General features: G+C 43.7%; 1 protein-coding gene across 4 annotated transcripts in view; it reads left to right on the forward strand.

Moving 5' to 3' along the window:
- EXD2 (exonuclease 3'-5' domain containing 2) overlaps window positions 1-18,522 on the forward strand; it is a 99,823-nt gene that overhangs the window by 19,953 nt on the left and 61,348 nt on the right. The window lies entirely within an intron of this gene.

The raw sequence follows: 18,522 nt of genomic DNA on the forward strand, positions 1-18,522 counted from the left end.
ATGCTCCTTTAGTAGAGATAGGTTCACAGGGAATGATCCATGTCATTCACAGGGAATGATCCATGTCATCCAAAGAGTGATGATCTTATGAGCGATGCGCCCGATGTTAGTTAACTTGCTGAGACCCAAATGTATCTGTTCCTTCTTATAAGCACAGGCTTTCAGGTAGTGTTCCAGACAGTAAAAAAAAAAGCCAACAAGGATTAAAATATTAACTGCACAAATAAAGACTTAAAATCCTTTAGGCATATTAACATGCAGCTAATCTCACCATCCTGTATTAACCTTAAAATAAATGAGCAATGGTGTTCGAAAAGTCGCTTACTAAGCTCTACAGTAGATGGGTAGTGATTTTGAAACCTATGTTTTTCATGCTTTATTTTTGTGGTCTTTATTTTCACACAGAACCGGCTGGTTATAAAGTTGAGCAGAACTGCAGAAGGGAACCCCAGTGTGCACATAGTAGCAGAACAAGGAATTCATTCCCCGTGGCAAAGGAGGTAGTGTGATGGGGACAAATGCTGAAAACACATTTATGCAACCCCCGCTCAAGGAGAGAGTTTTAGGGATCCAAGATCTCATGGTCAGAAATATAGGGCCCGATTAAGGTTCAACTGCCGCCGTGGCATCCGATTCACTGCCACTGACTAAGTGGTGTGCCTGCCATTTTAAGACTTTGGCGGTTTGCTGAACAAAAGACTGCCGGCACACTGCCAGCCATTCGTAGACTGCCTCAACAGCGGTCAGGTAAAAGCAGTGGTCATAGGGCAGTACAGAGACATTCACCGCCATCCGAATCACGATATGACGTTCCGACGAGCTGACCGTGGTGGTGGGACCGCCTGCTTCGAATCGGTGGAATTGAAGGACTTGGTATGCATACTTGGCCATTTCCGTTTCCTCCGTTCAGCCACCGCCATGGATACCGCCCTCCAGGGCTCCCCTTCACAGCTGCATCTAGACCCCGAAGAAAATGACCCTGTTGGCGCCAAAATCCGGTTAAGTCAGTTTTGTACTATTTACCCATTGACTGTACTGGGCACATATGGTCCAGATTCCAGCAATGGGAAAGTACTGATAGTAGGTATTTTTTCACGTGTCATGCAGATGTGTACATTGCAGTAAAAAAATACACACCTGCATTGACACATTTGACAAAATAGACACCGCCATCAGAAACCCTGCCAGAGGGCGGGAAATCTCTGCAGCGGCAGTCTGGCGGTCGGACTGCTAAACTCATAATCTGGCCCATATTGCCTTCACTTCTTGCCGTGCCCCCTTAGGAAAAAAAACAATTTTGATTTGATACCAATGAGTCTTACTTAAGTGACACTTAGAGGACGGTATCTCAACATTAATTGTTGATGACTTGCAGACATTGAATTCAGTGATAGCAGTGTTCTTCAAAGTTCGTCCAAGAGATCCTTTGGGGATTTTGAGAATAATCATTACCTATCAAAAGTGAGCTCCAAATAGAATAATTAAATGTAAGTATATCTTGGGTCTTTTGTGGAAGCGGCTCTCAAATGTGCACTGTATGCCCCTGTGGCATTTGGCTGGAAAATCCTTCCACATCGCTCAACTAGTATTTTATTCTGTATAGGAAATTTGCTTCCTTTCATTGGGGTCTCCACTGTCTTCTAGCCACATGGGATTTGTATTGGATTTGTGCATGGGATGTCTTCTTGCCAGGTGAATTGCAGACAATTTAGGACTGGGCACGGAAGAAGTATCTGTGTACCCTACCCCGTTAGGAGGCCTTCTTTTGGCTACATTAGCTATTACTTGCGGTAGTATTTTTATGCATGTTACTTACGACTGGGCAGCTTCTTTCTTTTTCATTTACTTTACTACTTTACCTCTTTCAGGTTTTACCTGCTTTTAACTATTCAGTTTGTGTCGTCCCTCACTCCTAAATAATCTTCAGATGTAGTCTCATAACGGAGATTCATCTCACAATAGTTTACCCCATGTGATATAGTTATGCACATGTTATGTGTATATTGACATAATCTTAAGTAGCAAACCTTTCTCATTATTTGGTAAGCTTCTCTTCAGACAGGTTCACACCTATCCTCCTGCTAACTACAATGACTGGTATTCTACATACCACTTTCCCATTTTCATCATAAATAGTCATTATAAAAGTAGCATCTTCACTTCCCTACTCTACCCTCCAATGGGCTATGCACCTCCAGTGTATTACCATGGTCTGTAAGCCCTGGATGTGTGTTCACTGAAAAAATATCGACACCCAAAATATTGTGGTTAAAAATATCGAGTCAAAATATTGAGCACAAAAATATTGTTGTCCTATACTTAGAATTCAAATGATAAAAATATAGAAAAAATCGTTGTACACTAATATCGAAAAATACATAAATATTGTTATTTTAACCCTTTCCGTGCTTGTGACGGAGCAGTTCCGTCATGCGCGACGGTCGCGCTGTGCGCATGACGGAACCGCTCCGTCATGGCCCCGCCCGCGCACGGAACCTTCAGCGTGGCGCTGAAATCCGCGCCGCGCTGAAGGGGTTAAATATATATAATTTAAAATAGTAAACATTAAATATATTGCCATGTAACAGCAATATAATGTAAATTAAATATATTTAACTAATATATAAAATATGTATTACTATATGTTTATTTACAAATATATAATTATTCAAATTTAAAATAATTTTAATTTATATTATAATTTACTTTAAAATGTATTGTTATAAAAAGCGTGTGTGTGTGTATATATGTATATATACACAATACATGTAAAATGATAACAAATCATCCGTAAAAATGCAAAAAACATACTAATTTCATTAAAACGTAAATTGTATAAAAAATATATTTTACTAAAAAAGATATATATATATAATCTCACCGAGCGTAATAAATACAAAGAGAAGACCATCTTGACACCTGATAAACAACAGGAAATTGCACTTACATTAAGTCTTATTGACAAACTGAATGTGTTGATCTATCTACAGAAAGTAGCCCTGATGCATTATGGACCGATTTATATTTATGACCATAATATATGTATTATTAATATTGGCATTTTTAGCTTTTTTACATTTTTTATGAATGTGTTCTATATATTTTAAATGCCCAAAAAATCGGATGCCATTTTATCACTTGTAATAATATTTATTTGTATTTTTATTGCATAGTTATGTATTTATTATATAATCAAGTGTATTGCTACCTTTGTACATGGTGAACCTTTTGTAAACGCTTAGACCATGTTTAATACCACAGAGTATTTCCTCTACATTTATTTAAGAAGCAACTGGCTTTAATTTGCATTAGTACTTTAAATAGAGGTGCAAAAATATGCAACGCGTCATGTGATCAAGGCTCAGGTGGGGCTGAAATGCGGAATAGCGGCGATGCAGGGCAACAAATAAAATTTTCTGCACAAAGAACTTTGGGTCCGCATTCGTCTATCCTAAATTACAAATGGATGTCGCCAGACGAAGTCTGATTGATATATATATATTCAAAAATAAGATTCTCCTCTTTTTTCAGGAAATAATCGTCCAGCACTCACGTTGCTGATTAAAAAATATCATTTAGAATACACATACATAATCATAATATAATTGTAAACTATGTAGTCAAAGCTATACATTTCTACAAATAATATATTTATTATTTCCACTCCAATCTGTGCAACAGTAGGGAAAGCGTTGGACTCAGAAGGGCTAAAATTTACTATTTTCACTCCAGTCGGTGCAACTATAGGGAAAGGGTTAGACTCTAGAGTGGAAATAGTACATTCTACCCCGCCTGTTACTGCAACAGTAATAAAACTATTAACATCAAATTAAATATATACATTAAACAAATAATATAATTATACATTTTTTAAATTAAATCATTTAAAAAGTTATTTGTTAATTATTTCATTAAATTCTCACACTAGTCACACATTTAGCAAGTATCTAAATTCAAATGTTTTAATAATCGCACAATTTACATAATTATTTAAACACTAATTTATCAATAATTAATTAGTTGATTAACTTCCCACCCTATACCCCTACAAACCCAACAACCCACTCCTAAAATATAGCTTAAAAGAATATTCACAGAAATAAAATAAATAATTAAAATAAAAAAAGATATACATTAATTATACTTAAGTAACTTCCCACTATGTACCTCTACAAACCTCACAGCCCGCTATGACACTACAAATTATAATTTTACAATTAAATGTAAACTATAAATAACTTAAAATGATAAACTATAGTTAAAAACATTAACAACAATTAAACAAAATAAAACGTATACAATTAATATTATTTAAACCCATAAAGATAATTAAAAAATTATTTTTCTTACCTTTATCGATATTTCTGGAACTCGATATTTTGTCCGAATTCCCTGGAGGTGCACGTGTTTGTGTGATTCACTTTTAAGATGAAGGCGGGTGGAGGGGGGACTGTGGAAGGGATATGAAAATTATGTTTGCCCATATGTTTTATATTTCTTTAGCCACCTCTTCCTTATAGATTACCTTTTCAGTAGCCATACACTAGTCCATACCTTTGTCCTATTACGATAATCTTGGAGCTTCTTGGCGGATCTTTCCTGTTTCCTTGCTTTGTTTTGCTTAGCTCTTACAACTCCTGATTGATTAATAATTTTTGATACCTGATTAGGTCAGGGTCCTCCCATATACCCAGGAGTTCTATCGCTGTGATACCTGACACACTCCCAGAATTTGTGTATAAAGGTTTCCCTCTGTCCGCATTAGTGGAGACATATGTCATTTTTGATAATCCCAAACCTGTATAGTTATGCTCTGGTATAATATATTCTGTGCAATACTTAAGTTGAATCAGCCTAAATCTTGTTTTAATTAAGAGTTCTCCAAGGAAACCAATGGCTTCTTCCCACATATAGTCTTTGATTTTCCCTATATCCTGTTGTCATCTTCCACTAGGAGCGGTCAGTTCTTTTTGTGTTTGTATCACAAATGTAGTGAAATGTAAGAGAATTGGCTTTTTTTGTTGTCAAACCGTCGGAGAGTTATTTCTCTTACAGACAGTCTTCCATAGTTTCTTCGTCTGGACTGATTGTGGACATTGTTGTGCATTTATTTGTAGATTTTTTTTTTATGTATTTGCCTCATTCATCCTATATTCAGTATCTAGATGGGCGAAGAAAACCACTGCATTTGCATGCCACCCTACTTTTGTGGGGTTAATAGGATGGCGGGCGGACTAGCGGTGTTGGGACCGGCCGCCAGACGTGCAGCTGTCCCGCACCACTAATTAGGATGCGACCGCCACCCTGGCGGTCACATACAGCAGCACCCGCCGCAATGCCAAAGTGCCATGTTGTGCATTGCCATGCACAATGTAGCAGGCACCGCGAGGTGCCTGCCACCTTGTGCATGGCAATGTAGGGGGGTACCATAGGTTCCCCCCAAGTGCAGCTCCCCCCCCCCGCCCCCTGGGGGCCCGCATGGGCTCCCAAAGCAATTCCCTGCCGGCCTTGATGCTGCCATGGAAAGGCCTTTAAAGACACACATCCTGATATGAATGGCGGTGCCTGCTAGGCACGGCCATCATTTAAGGCACATGTCCGCCCGGCTGGCAATCGGAATGATTGCCGACCGGCGGAAAAGTGAGGTACGCACTTTGCGTCCACCACGATACCTCCTGCCATTATAATATGGCGGGGGGGGTCAATTTGGTTTGGATGGCGGGCGGATCGCCACCGTTGGGCTGGCGGTGGCGATCAACCTGCCATCTTAATCACCCCCTTAGTGTTGAACTGTGTATGACATCCCATTTTTTCAATGCCTAGAGTGTTGATGTTATTTTCAGTTGTGTGCCTACCCAAGGTTTAGTTCTGGGAGTTAATCTCTTTTCCAGTCCTTTTTTTTTTTTTTCTTTGTTCAGTTTATTCCATGTTGTTATGATACGTGTAGCGGGAAAGAGGTGTTGTATGTTAGGATCCTTCTATATAATACATGGACGTAGCCTTTCTGGCCCAGTGTGTGATGGCTCACTTTGAGTGTGATTTCCTCTTGTGGATGGTCCATCCATTGATTAATTACCTCAGATTGTGCCGCTTCCTAGTACTTCTGAGTGTTGGAGGGTGCCATGCCATCTTCGAAGTCTGATCTTTGTAATGTTCTCAGCACTATGTGTGGTGCTAGGCCTGCCAGTATAAATGTTCAAGTTATTTGGGCAACGTTAATGTAAACAAAAACTTTGGTGGATTTGATATGGGGTATGGTGTAATATATGTATATAGACAGGGGTAATGCACTAATTTTGTATATTTCCGCCCTTACCACTAGCAACAACAAGAGGTTCCGCCAGTGTTTCTTTCCAACTTCTTTCATAAGAGGTCCAGATTATATCTGTGTGTGTGATCCTCTTATTTTACCCATTTTCCCTTGTACTTGAAATGGCTATATTTTACTTTAGGGGGCATTGGGAGTTAGTCCTCTGGGATTCATCCTCCCATTTGGAATATTAATGATTTTTTTCTGAGTATTCCTTATATCGAATAATTCTTTAGCCTGGCCAAAACGTTTCCTGGGTTTGCTATATTGTTGGCAATAATTTGTATTGGGGTTTATTAAGCTTTGACATTAGAAGACATAGCAGGATAGAGACAAGAACAAGCAGCATATCTATCGGATACATTGCACTTTTGGTACATGAAGCACAAGTATACAAGATATGGTAACTTCGCATCCATTTGAAAGAGAAATAACTGGTACCATCAGGAGGCCTGTAGGCTGAAAAAGGGTGTGTTATAGCTCATATTAAGTTGTATCAGAATCATTCCGTTTGCTGCTGCTGCTTAAAGTGTCCGTGTGGCTTACTGTCTCCCTGCTTGTCTCAGTAGGATAAGGGAGGTCCAATAGATAGTAACGTACAGAGCGTCTGGCAACAAGCGCGGAAGGCTGAGAATAGGATTGTGTTTTTACAATGGGGAAGGAGGAACCGGGTGGGGTGGGGGAGAGGAGGTTGGGGGTGGAGAATTGGGGGGGTTTATGGAGTGGAGAATGTCGTATTGGGTGAGGTGGGCCGGACATGGGAACAGCCACTGCTGGGGAAGGGGTATGACCTCTGGCATATCTCAATGCTACCAGGGGGAAGAGGGCAATGTGAGGGCATTAGGGGGGTGGTTGATTTAGCAGCCGAGAAGGTATTTGGCAGTGCTAGGACTATGGCCGGGGTTGCTATAGGTCCCCGAAGGGATCGGACTACTAGGGGCCGTGAACCTTGGGATGGTGAGGGTGGGGAGTTCTCTTCAGCTAATTCATTGAATTGCATAAGCATAGTGTCCCAGGTTGTGGCTATACGGCACAGTTCTGGGTCTGATATATATATATATATATATATATATATATATATATATATATATCTCTTCATATAATGAATTTCTTTCATCCCAGACCCAAGCCCTCAGTTGGGCGTCTTTTCCGTATCACTTCGGCTGGGAGTTCTGTGGTGATGGCAAACCGCTTCAGGGATAATGGGGCATACTTGATAATTGCCTCTGGATATTGGTATGTTCCGCGCCTGAGTCCCTTTGATCCTTACCCTAGCCATAGTTTGTTTTGTAGAGCAATATACCCCAGGCCTGGAATTTCATTCAGGATTCCATCTTGTACAGTATGAATGACAGGAAGGACCATTCTACGGATCAAATGCTTTATTGGTGTCCAATGACGCCACAGCAATCAGCTCCTTTACTTTAGTAGCTGCTGCCAAAAGCTGCTTTAGCCCAATTAGTCTGCACATCTCACTCTGTTATTTCTTTACTTGACATAATTGGGTATTATTTTCACCAGGTTTTCAGCAGTGATATTGAGTGATTATGGTATGCATGCGTCATCACCCTCTCGAAACATGTCATGTAATGGCTTAATTATTGACTTTTTTTTTTTTAAAATCCATCTGGAGTACGTTGAGGTCAGGAATTTTGCCACTTGTAACTCGTAACTGTGTCTTTGCCATCTTAATTTTATCCTAAGTAATTTCTTCTTCTAGTTTTTGTCTTTGCTCTCACATGGTCTTTTTTTGGTGGGGAAATTTAGGATAAATTGTATTAACTCTACTAAACTTTGTGATGTTTTAGATTTATAGAAATCTTGTTTATGATCCTCAAAGGCCTCTGTGATCTCTAAATCTCTGATTAAACTGCAACTAATTGCCATTAGCAACTCTCTTACATAGCTGTGTTGTTTCTTGTGGCCATTTAACCACACCGGGAGCATTCCAGCCTTGTCTCCGGTTTCATGCAGGCTCCTCTGTCTACCGAGGTAATGTTTTAACAGCATCAGTAGTTTCGCCTTGTGGTCATCTTTCTTAGCCTTTATCAGTCTCTTCCCCCTCAGTGAGATGTTGTGTACAGTCTCGCTCTCTCTGGTTGCAATATTTCTTGTCCTAAATTGTTAGATTGCTTTATCCTTTCTCATAAATATCCCACTTCTCCTGATAACTTCTGTCTCATCATGGATAGGTAAGGATTCCAGTGTGTTTCAGCACTTGCTACTGTGCCTGTGCTTTTAGAAAATTAGTTTTCTCTGTCTGTACTCGGGTCATTTATATGCTCTGGGTTTGTTGGCCTCCATGATGCCATGTGTGTTCAATGTTACCATAAGTGAGCAGTGATCAAAGGTACCCCTTGCAAGCTATTCGGGGCCCTATTACGATGTTGGTCGGTAAGCCTCCGACCGCTCGTCGGAGGCTCACCGACCAACATCATTGGTTAACATTCCGACTGCCGAATTGTCGGCAGTCGGAATGTAAACCGGCCGGTCAAACCGACTGGCCAGTTGGAAGACGCACATAATCCCTAATGCATGATTACCGCCGTCGGGATTATGATGTTGATTTCCAACAGGCTTTTCATGTTAGACTTTCAGACATGAGAAGCCTGTCGGAAAGCTACTTGCAACGGGCCCCCTTCTCTCCACGGCCTACGGTTGCGGGCCTGGGGGGTAGAAAATGCCTGCCATACGGTACAGGGATTTACACAAACTGTCATTTCTCTATGGGAGCTTGTGCTGCAGGCAGTTTCCGCCTGCACCACAAGCTCCCATAGAGAAATGGGAATTCAGGACCACACATGTGGTTTCGAGACTGCCAACCAGAGGCTGGTTGGTTCCGCATCCACAAAGATGTTGGTCAGAGGGAACTCCAACAACATCATAATGAGCCCCTTAGTATCCTAAATCTGTGAATGGGTTAATCTGTCCTTGAGGAAGAGTTGTTGGTTATTGAATAGTATGAGTAACTGATGTTATTATGTGTTTTCCAAAGGCTGCAAAGTCCCATGGCTTAAGTGCATTTAAGTTTGCCCATCTGCTTACTAATAAATCTGTCAAGTATCAGTGCATATGTGAAGTCCAACATTAGTCGCTCTTTGATTTGTATCATTTCAGTTTGTAGTTCTGGAGTACCTAGACATTTATCAGAATAGATTTTCCCCTTCCTACTCTTCCAGAACAGATGTGCATCTTCCTGCTGTGTCTCTTCATATTTTTGTTGAGTGGAATGTTACGGATTTATTTTTATTTATTATTATTTTTTTTAAATCTGTAATAGTCACTGATAACTGATGTGATGCTTAAGATTTACATGTTTCGTGTAACCAATCCACAAAAGGAAATATGCTATGAAAACTTGAGCCTTGACCAAGAAGGTTTCCACGAAAAATGTGTTGGCCGTTTGTATTATCTGTAAACCATTGCTAATAAAGAAGTTTACAATAATATTGGTTCATTGCATATCTTTAAACTATGGACAAATTGAGAATATCGAACTAAGATGGAGATAAACAATGACAGAAAATATTGATCTCCTATCAAACATTTTCTCAAATACTCTCCTTGTCAGAGGGAGTTAGTGCTGTCCTGATCCAGCATTAATATGGATGTTTTTTCCTTAGATAGTATAATCGTTTCATGCCAATGTACTTCTTCTGTGTCCTCATTTAAGTCACCAGTTTCTTCCTTGCATCCCCATTTGGTGTCTATGGGCTTTATTACGAGTTTAGCAGTGTTGCAGCGAGCTGCCACACCAGCGCCCCGTTGCCACACTGCCAAATCCGTACTGAGACTGCCCGCCAGATTCCAACTGGAATCCAGGTTGGGTGGTCCTGCTTTGGTTGTCCCACGGCAGTGCCTTTAAATGGCTTGTATGTGAGCCTTAGAAAGGCACCGCAATGGGAGCACCAAACCGCGTTCCTACACGGCATGGACTGTGAATCCATGCCGTGCAGGATCAGTGGGTGTATACAGATAGGAGGTACACCATGGGCCCCCCTGCATGCACCCCAGGCCCTAAGGCAACAAGGGGCCCTATAGGGACCACTTAGTTTCCTCATCGACACACTTTTCATGACCGGCTCACCGCCATGAAAACTGTGGCAGTGAGGAAACTGGTAATATGCTTGGCGGTGCAGCTGCTGCGCCAGCAGCACATTGTGGCCTCTGACAACTGCATCACCGCCACCGGATCAAGGATCCTGTGGCAGTCCCACTGCCGTAGTCCTGATACGGCAGTTGGACCACCAGTCTGGCGATCCACGGATCACCACCACGGGTTCGGACTTGTAATAAGGCACTAGGTACCAGCTGATCATAATGCTTCTGTCAGTTTTTAGTATCCTGTGAGAGTTCAATACCTATTCTAGCAGTTTCATTGATGCAGGTGAATCTTCATGATCTGTGGTCTTTCTGTCTGCCGGTAACTGTGAGTAGTCAGTCAGTCTGTAGTTGTAGAGAGTGGGTCGTTTCTTGGTCAGGCAGAAGTTTATTTTTTGTTAAGTATGGATTTGGAGTATGTTATTCTGTGGTATTTTCTTGTATGTTGTCTGGTTTACCTTTATGATGCTATGAGTCACTAGTACTTCTTCCTTTCCATTTGAGTGAATGGTTTTATTCTGCCCATTTCCGTGCTGCTTCTCGTGTCTCTCAAAACATTGTTTTGTTTTGAAAGATCTCCTTCAATCCAACTGGGATGTGAAACGTATATCAGATATACAGTGCCGGGAGCTTTTCTCTCGCCCCCAAAATACTTTCCTTTGTTGTTGTATGACACTTGTGTAGTCTAGGAAAACCTTAATGCATTGTGCTAAGGGTTTGTCTCTGTAGTTTAGTATTTATATTATCAAAGGCCTGGGTGATGCTCCAGGAGGTGATTTAGTAATCCAAACTCGATGGGCTATTTCTACAACAAAGCATTGGAAGAATGTGTTAGCTACTGTGGTGCCCTTGAGCAATGTTTCTTTAGAACCTTTGGTTGGGATTAGGGTTCTCCACTGTAGGAAGCTGGCTCTGTATATACTATACCAAAGTGAGGTATAGTGTGCACAGAGTCCAGTGGAACCCAAAAGGTAGGCAGAGGTAAAGTAGATAGCACCTCACACTCTATTTGTGGTAATGTGGTCGAGCAGTAAGGCTTTATCAGAGGCGTGGTAAGCATTTGTTGTAAACACTCAGTCAGCAAATGATTTCACACACTCAAAGACTGAACTTCAGACCAATTTTTTTGTATAAAAATATTCTTTTAGTTATTTGATTTTCTAGAGCCAAGCAAGCCTAGCACAGGTAAGCAATAAATACTTTACAGTAGTAATGCAGTTATAACAGTTTGGATTGCAATTGTATATGCACTTTGTTTTGATTGCAGTATTGTTACTGAAAATGAAATGCTTGGAAATACAGTACATACACTTTGTATATGCTTTTTAGTAAAATGACCAGTAGATTACTTTGCAGATTACTTTTCTTACACAGTGCAGTATACCTGGATACTGCACTGGGACATTTCCTGTAAACAGGTGAGGTAAAGCGTTTTTGTTATTTAGTACAATTGTAAAAGGATTTCTTACGTTTTCCAATTCCACACTTTGAAACTTTTCATAGGAAAAACAGTCAATGTTATTCTATGGAGGAAAACAGTGTTATCGGTTAACAGATAAGTACTATGTTGTGGGAGTTGGTATTCTGGGGTTGGACTAAGGGGTAACCCTCAGGTTCAAGGATGCACTCTTGTTCACTCTCAGCGGCACTAGGCTCGGCCGGGTGCAGAGTGCTGAGGCCCAATATTATCCAATGGGGGATAGGGAGCCTCTGGTTTGTGGCTGCTGACAAGCAGGCCACTGGGTTGTGGGACCAAAGCTCCTGGACTTAAGCTCAGGGCAAATGGGGGTTCAAGTCAGCACAAAAGTAGCACCCTCAATGGCACTGGGGCAGCCGGGTGCAGAATGCTGTTTTGGCGTTGGGCGCCCTGCAGCTTTCAATGAGGAGTCTCCAGTGTGCAAACACACTGCAAGCTCGGCGTTGAAGGTCTTCCGGGTGCAACCACCACTTGGAGAGGTAAGTTGGGATGTTGGGGGTTGGTTAGGCACCGTCAGTTGGGCCACCCAAGGCCGTGGGGCATCGGGTGCAAGGGTGCCTTTTAGAGTGTGATCTTACCAGCTCCTGGTCGCGGTTAGGGGGACTTTCCGGTTTGAGGCTGCAGGCATCCACTGGCGGCTTGAGGCAGGTCAGGGATCACCGGATCTCGGGTCAGGATTGCCGGGTGAACCTCCTCTTGGTGTTGGCCCTCTCTAACTTGGGCCGTGGGCGTCTGGTGCAGACCTGCGGATCTGGAGTCTGTTAATGAACAAATCCGGTGTTCCCGGGAGACAGAGTCTTTGGGATGGAAGGCATCTGGGTTTCTCGAGGTTGCTGGCTGCAGGACACACCGGGATTTTGCTGGAGCAGGTTCGAGGTGGGGCCAGGCCGGTAGGGCTGGGGCCACGTCAGTGGGAATCCTCCTCTTGTTAGCTTCGGCACAGCTGTGGGGTACTTCTTCTTCTTTTCTTCTTGTAGTTTCTTGTCTGACTTCTTGGTTCAGGGCTGCCCCCTAAATACTGTATTTATGGGGCGTTTTAGGGTCTTGAGGTCAGTAGACAATGGGCTACTGACCTTAGGGTGACTACACTCTTTGTGTGCTCACTTCACGTGGGGTAGTGAGCACAATCCCTAATCCTGATTGGGGAGTGTCTGCCATCTGCAAGATGGTGGGCACTGAAGAGTGAGCTTCACCTCGCCTCCCCCACCTGAGGGTTGGGGTTGGCAGAGGTGGGCACACCTTCTGGGCTGGCTAATCTTTCCCATCTGTCTTTTCGCCGAAAAGGAGGGGAGACAGGTAGGTGGCCTGCTCCTGCTAGCGCGAGAGGCCGGTGGCCACATTACAAAGGCTGCCAGGCCTTTGAAGCTCCCCTGCCACAGATGGCTCTTCCTGGCCTAGACTCACAAAGATATACCGTAGTGAAGAGGATATCAAAGGTTAATTACACACCTTCAAAAATATTAGTTTTTTAAAGACGAGAACCCTCACTCACCATGATGGTGACATGCTTCATCATTGGGTCCCCTCTGGCACACAGTGTCCGCAAGGTACACTGTGTGGGCTTCTACTCTCCCTTAGGAGAGGAGCTGAGGTGTTTTAACACTCCAATGTGAGTATGTGAATGGGGGGCAGAGTGCAAATAATATCAAATGTGATTTAAAACCATCTCTCTAAGGAGAAAAATTATTTATTGGCTCTCCCTTAGGGATGGATCTTAAAATAAGGAGTGTGACGATAGGGATGAAATGTTTCCTATCTGACTAGGTCAGGTCAACATGTTTCTGCCAAACTGAGGTGAATTCATGGCATTCATCAGGACCATTGTCATGTCACTCTGCTTAAAAATGATAATAATAAAAAACCATACTTATAATTCGTAGGTGTTGAGAGACCAACATCAATTTGGTCTTCTTACTGTAACACAAGAGAAAACACACTTTAATATCTCAAATTGTATCATATACCTAACGTGTCTATCACCCAGTGTATGTGGAATCTGTGCCAAATAACACCCCAGTGACGCAAAACACCAAACTATGATGAAAAGTAATAATTCTCACCATAAAGCAGATCAATACCTGCCAATACCTTTTATTGGTCCTTATGTTAAGCGGGTATCTAAGAATATGGAAAACATAAAGTATACTACTTGTCACCATAATCAAACACAGCATATTACCAACGTGGCAACTCAATATAGCAACATACTGCACATAAGATCAAAATGAATTCCAATATGGGGGTTATCCAAAGTAAAGCAAGAAAAGAAGAGAGGAGAAAACAAAACGAGTGAAAGTTCCTCTTCTCGTTTACTCAAAAGAGACAACACCTCTTTCTTTTAGAATTTAATTGGTTTCAACTCTTTTGTAAACGATCTTCCTGGCCTAGGGCATGTGTGAACACCTGCGCCCAGGAAAGGCCTTGTTTCTGGGCTCAGGGAGAAAAGGCTCCCACTCCAAGGGTCCAGAAATATGTCTCGTGGTGGCAGGCTAGTGTGTACCAGGTAGGGAACCCATAAGAGGCTGGTCGTTTTTCAGGGGGCATCTCTAAGATGCCCTCTGAGTGCATTTTTCATTAAATCCCACACTGGCATCAGTGCGGGTTTAATGTGCTGAGAAGTTTGATACCAAACTTCCCAGTTTTCAGTGTAGCCATTATGGTGCTGTGGAGTTTGTAATGACAAACTCCCCAACACTATATACTCTGAACAGCATTACTGCACTTACAATGTCTAAGAATTGGCTTAGACACTGTAGGGGTACAGGGCTCATGCACCTGTACCCTCACCACTGGTATAGTGTACCCAGCTAGAGGGGTGGCTGTCCTATGCCAGGGCTGTGGGATGTAGGCTTGGCACACAGGGATGTGTGCCATGTCGACTCTTCACTTTGCTCTGCACCAAAACACGCAGCCTGCAATGGCAGTGCGTGTATGTAAAGGTACAGGGTCTCTAAGTGCTGCAGCCCTTAGGGGCCTTCCCTGGCCACAGTGCCCTTGTTACCTATGGTACCTTTTATAAGGGACTGACATGTGGCCAGAGAGGTCCCAATTGGGGGTACTAGGTACAGTTTTAGGGAAAGAACACAGGCCCTGGGTACCAGATCGGCAGGGAACCAGGGCACATCAAGTCAAATTGCATCAGTAGTCTGGCAAAAAGTGGGGGGATTACTGCAACAGAATCCCAGCTTGCTACATCCACGCTCTCTTTGAGGCCCAATACTCTTGTGTAGTGCAGTTATTCCTGCAGGCTCTTCCCTCTGCATCTTAAGTCCTATTTTGCATTTGCTGGGCGAGGTCAATTGCTTAACCATCACTTAGATTTCTCTCAGTGTGTCCTCTAGAACGGAGGTGCAGCTTTCATCGTCATGCCCTCTTTTCACCGCTTGTCAGAATTCTTGGCGCAATAATGTCACATCTTTGCCTATCTCACTGATTTTGTTCTCCAGTGCAGGCTGTGAGGATTGTAGGATGAGGTCTATTGATGCAAACGGTTTCATGTCTCTTTGCTGAGAATGCTATTCCCTCCTTACGTTTGTGTTGTATTTAACTCTTCTTCCTCAATATTGATTTGCTCTATATTTATTCAGCCCTTGCTTAGGCCTGCAGACTAGACAGCCAACATGTGAAGAGGGCAACGTGTCCTTGTTCTGCTGTGCCTTGGATGGCTCTTTTTGACCCAGGGATTCCCTTATTATGCATGAGCTTTTTTAGGAGCATAACTTTCCCTTTCTTTTTCTACCCTTTCTCTTCCCAATGGCGTTTCCGTAACACAGGGCCTCTATGTGGCATGACTCCAGTAGGCCTTTGAGAATATTTCTACCCAAGACTAAGCCTTCCTCATGTGGGATCCTGTGGGTGAGGTCTTATCTATCCCTACTCCTCCACTGTGGGGAAAACCTGAAGCTCGGGTTCATTCTTCTAGGGGCTGAGGGGGGGGTGGGGGTGGGGGGGGGGGTGAGGCGTGGTTTGATCCATTTACAGAGGTAGCCATCATCCAACCTCGATTCAGTGGGGCTTTTCACCTCCATGGAGCCTCACCTGGATTTCCTCTCCCTGTTTCCCAGACCAATGTGTGTCGAAAATGCCTCAGATGGGCAGTTACTGCTGGACCTCCGGATGCACCTATTGACTACTCCGGATCTCCTCCAGTCACTTTACTTGGGATCCCTGTGGGGAGCTGGCTCTCTATATAGTGTACTAAAACGAAGTACATTGTGCAGAGAGTTCAGTGATTTCCTACGGAGGAAAAGTAAAAAATGCATACAAAGTCATTCCTAGGGATTCACCTTCAAGAGTTAGGGTAGCAGCAGGACAAGGTCCAATACTCCTCCAGCGGATTGTGGGGAGAGTCCCGGATTTGGCCGGGAGCAGGGTGATGGAGGCGTTGGTGGCTGGTGTGCTACTTAGAAGGGGGGGGGGGGAGTTAAAAAGCAGCTGCACGGGGGACTTCTAGGCAAGTCCGAGGGCTCCAAAACAGAGGCTCAGGTCGCAAAGTCCCCAGGAGCACGGGAGCACAGCTAGATCATCGGTACCCAGGCCGGGTGGGTTGAGTGCAGAGCAGGTTGGTCAGCCGGGCTCTGTGGGTTGTGATGATCTTCGCAGTCAGGGGCAAGCAGGTTGCAGGGACAATATCCGGACAGCTGGGCCACTCATGAAGTGGGTCTCGGGGGTTCGGATGGTTCTCGATGGATGCTTTCTTCCTGGTTAGTTGGAGTCCGGAGTGGACTCTTTCGGTCAGTGTTGCTCGCAGGTGGTCCTGTACCCCAGGGATTGGTTTGGCACGGCTCTGGTACGTCTTGGTTTTTTCGCACTCGGTTGGTAGACCGATTTGACCTCCCAGAGCACAAGTACCTCTTCCGGCTGCAACGTTGGTCGGGCCGGGGAGCTGGAATTCAATAGGTTGGACTTTGTGGATTTGGTGCCTGTAGTCTGCAGGGGAGTAACTCCTCTACTCATTAGGGAGTTCTTGGCTGATTTGCAGAGTGCTGGAGGTCATTAGGGTTCTTAGAGTCCTCACAGCTGCAGGACGAGACAGCTCACCACAATGGTTGAGTCTTTGCAGCAGCAGGCAGGGTGTTGTGCCCAAAGTCCACAGCAGGCACTCGGTTCTAGGGTTCAGCAGCTCTTCTTTGTCCTTTTTTCTATTTAGGTCTGTCGAATCTAGGGTTCAGTGTCTAGGGGTAGCGCCTAAATACTAAATTTAGGTGTGTTAAAAGGAGTTCCAGGTAATAGCCAATGGGCTACCTACCTTTAGTGCGACTACCCCTTCAAATGACCACTTCTGTTGGACGTGGGCATAACCCTGACACTGGTTTGCTAATTCTCTCCAAAACAAGATGGAGGAATTTGAAAAGTGGGGTCCACATTACCCCCCTTACCTTAGGGGTGGGGTGGTACTGGCCGAATGTGGGCACACCGCCTAATCTAACTTTTTCCCGTCTGTCCTACTGCCAAAGGTGGATCAGGACAGGGGGTTGGCATCCTCCACTAACTGGAGATGCATGGGTTGCATTTCAAAGGCAGCATCGCCTTTAAAGCTTCCTGTCCTGGAATGCCATTCCAGCCTAAAGGAGGTGTGAAGCACCTCTTCCCAGATCTGACATTGTTCCTAGCCTCTGAGAGCCAAGGCTCTCATCCCCCATTAAGTCAGAAACATGTCTGCTGGTGGCCCGCTGGCTAAGACTAGTCAGAGACCACACCAGTGTATTTTAAGGGGGCACCTCTAAGGTGCCCTCTGTGTGCATTTATTAATAAATTCAACACTACCATCAGTGTAGATTTATTAAGATGAGATATTTGGTACTAAACATCCCTGGGTACAGTGAAGCCATAATGATGCTGGGGAACCAGTCATGATGGCTGCCCAGCCCCAGTACACTTTATGGCTTCCCTGCGTGCCTACAATACCCAAGAATGAACGTAGATATTGTAGGGTCATATCTGCTCGGGAATATATGACCACACATGTGATATAGTGGATCCTGCCTTAGGGCTGTAAGGAGTAGGGATGGCTTACCTATACCTCATGCAGTGTCTGTGGGGCTGACACAAAGGGTTGTGCCAACTCTTCCATTTTCTGTGCACCAAGACACGCAGATTGCAAAAGCAGTTTGCTTGATATTGGTGAGGGGTCCGTCTCTAGGGTGGCATAATTCATGCTGCAGCCCTAGTGGACCCTCTTCAGTCCCAATATCCTGGGTACCATTTACTAGGGACTTAACAGTGGTTGCTGAAGTTGTGCCAATCATGGTACAGTTTTGGGAAAAAGCTCTAGCCCTGGGAACCATGTTAGCAGGGACCGAGTGCACTTTCTTTCGAAATCACACCAGGTTCCAGACAAAAAGTGTGGGCTAACCATGTCAAAAGAAGCACTTTCCACCAACCCCCTTTTACTGCTAACTCTTCCTGTTGCGGGAACATTTGGAACTTCTACACCCCCACATCTAGATTTTTCTATTACTCACCGCTTACATGTGATACTTTAACACTTGTTCTCAATGCCTCCTCAGGGCCTGCGGTACATCTAAAGCTTAGCTCTAGTGCTTGCTTCCTCAGGAGTAAGGTCGCCAAGGATCCCATCGCATACCTTCACCCTGGTCAGAGATGGGATGCTGTCTTCAACTGGCACAGCTAT

Source organism: Triturus cristatus, chromosome 9 (genome assembly GCF_964204655.1).
Source record: "Triturus cristatus chromosome 9, aTriCri1.1, whole genome shotgun sequence".
NCBI classification, from domain to species: Eukaryota; Metazoa; Chordata; class Amphibia; order Caudata; family Salamandridae; genus Triturus; species Triturus cristatus.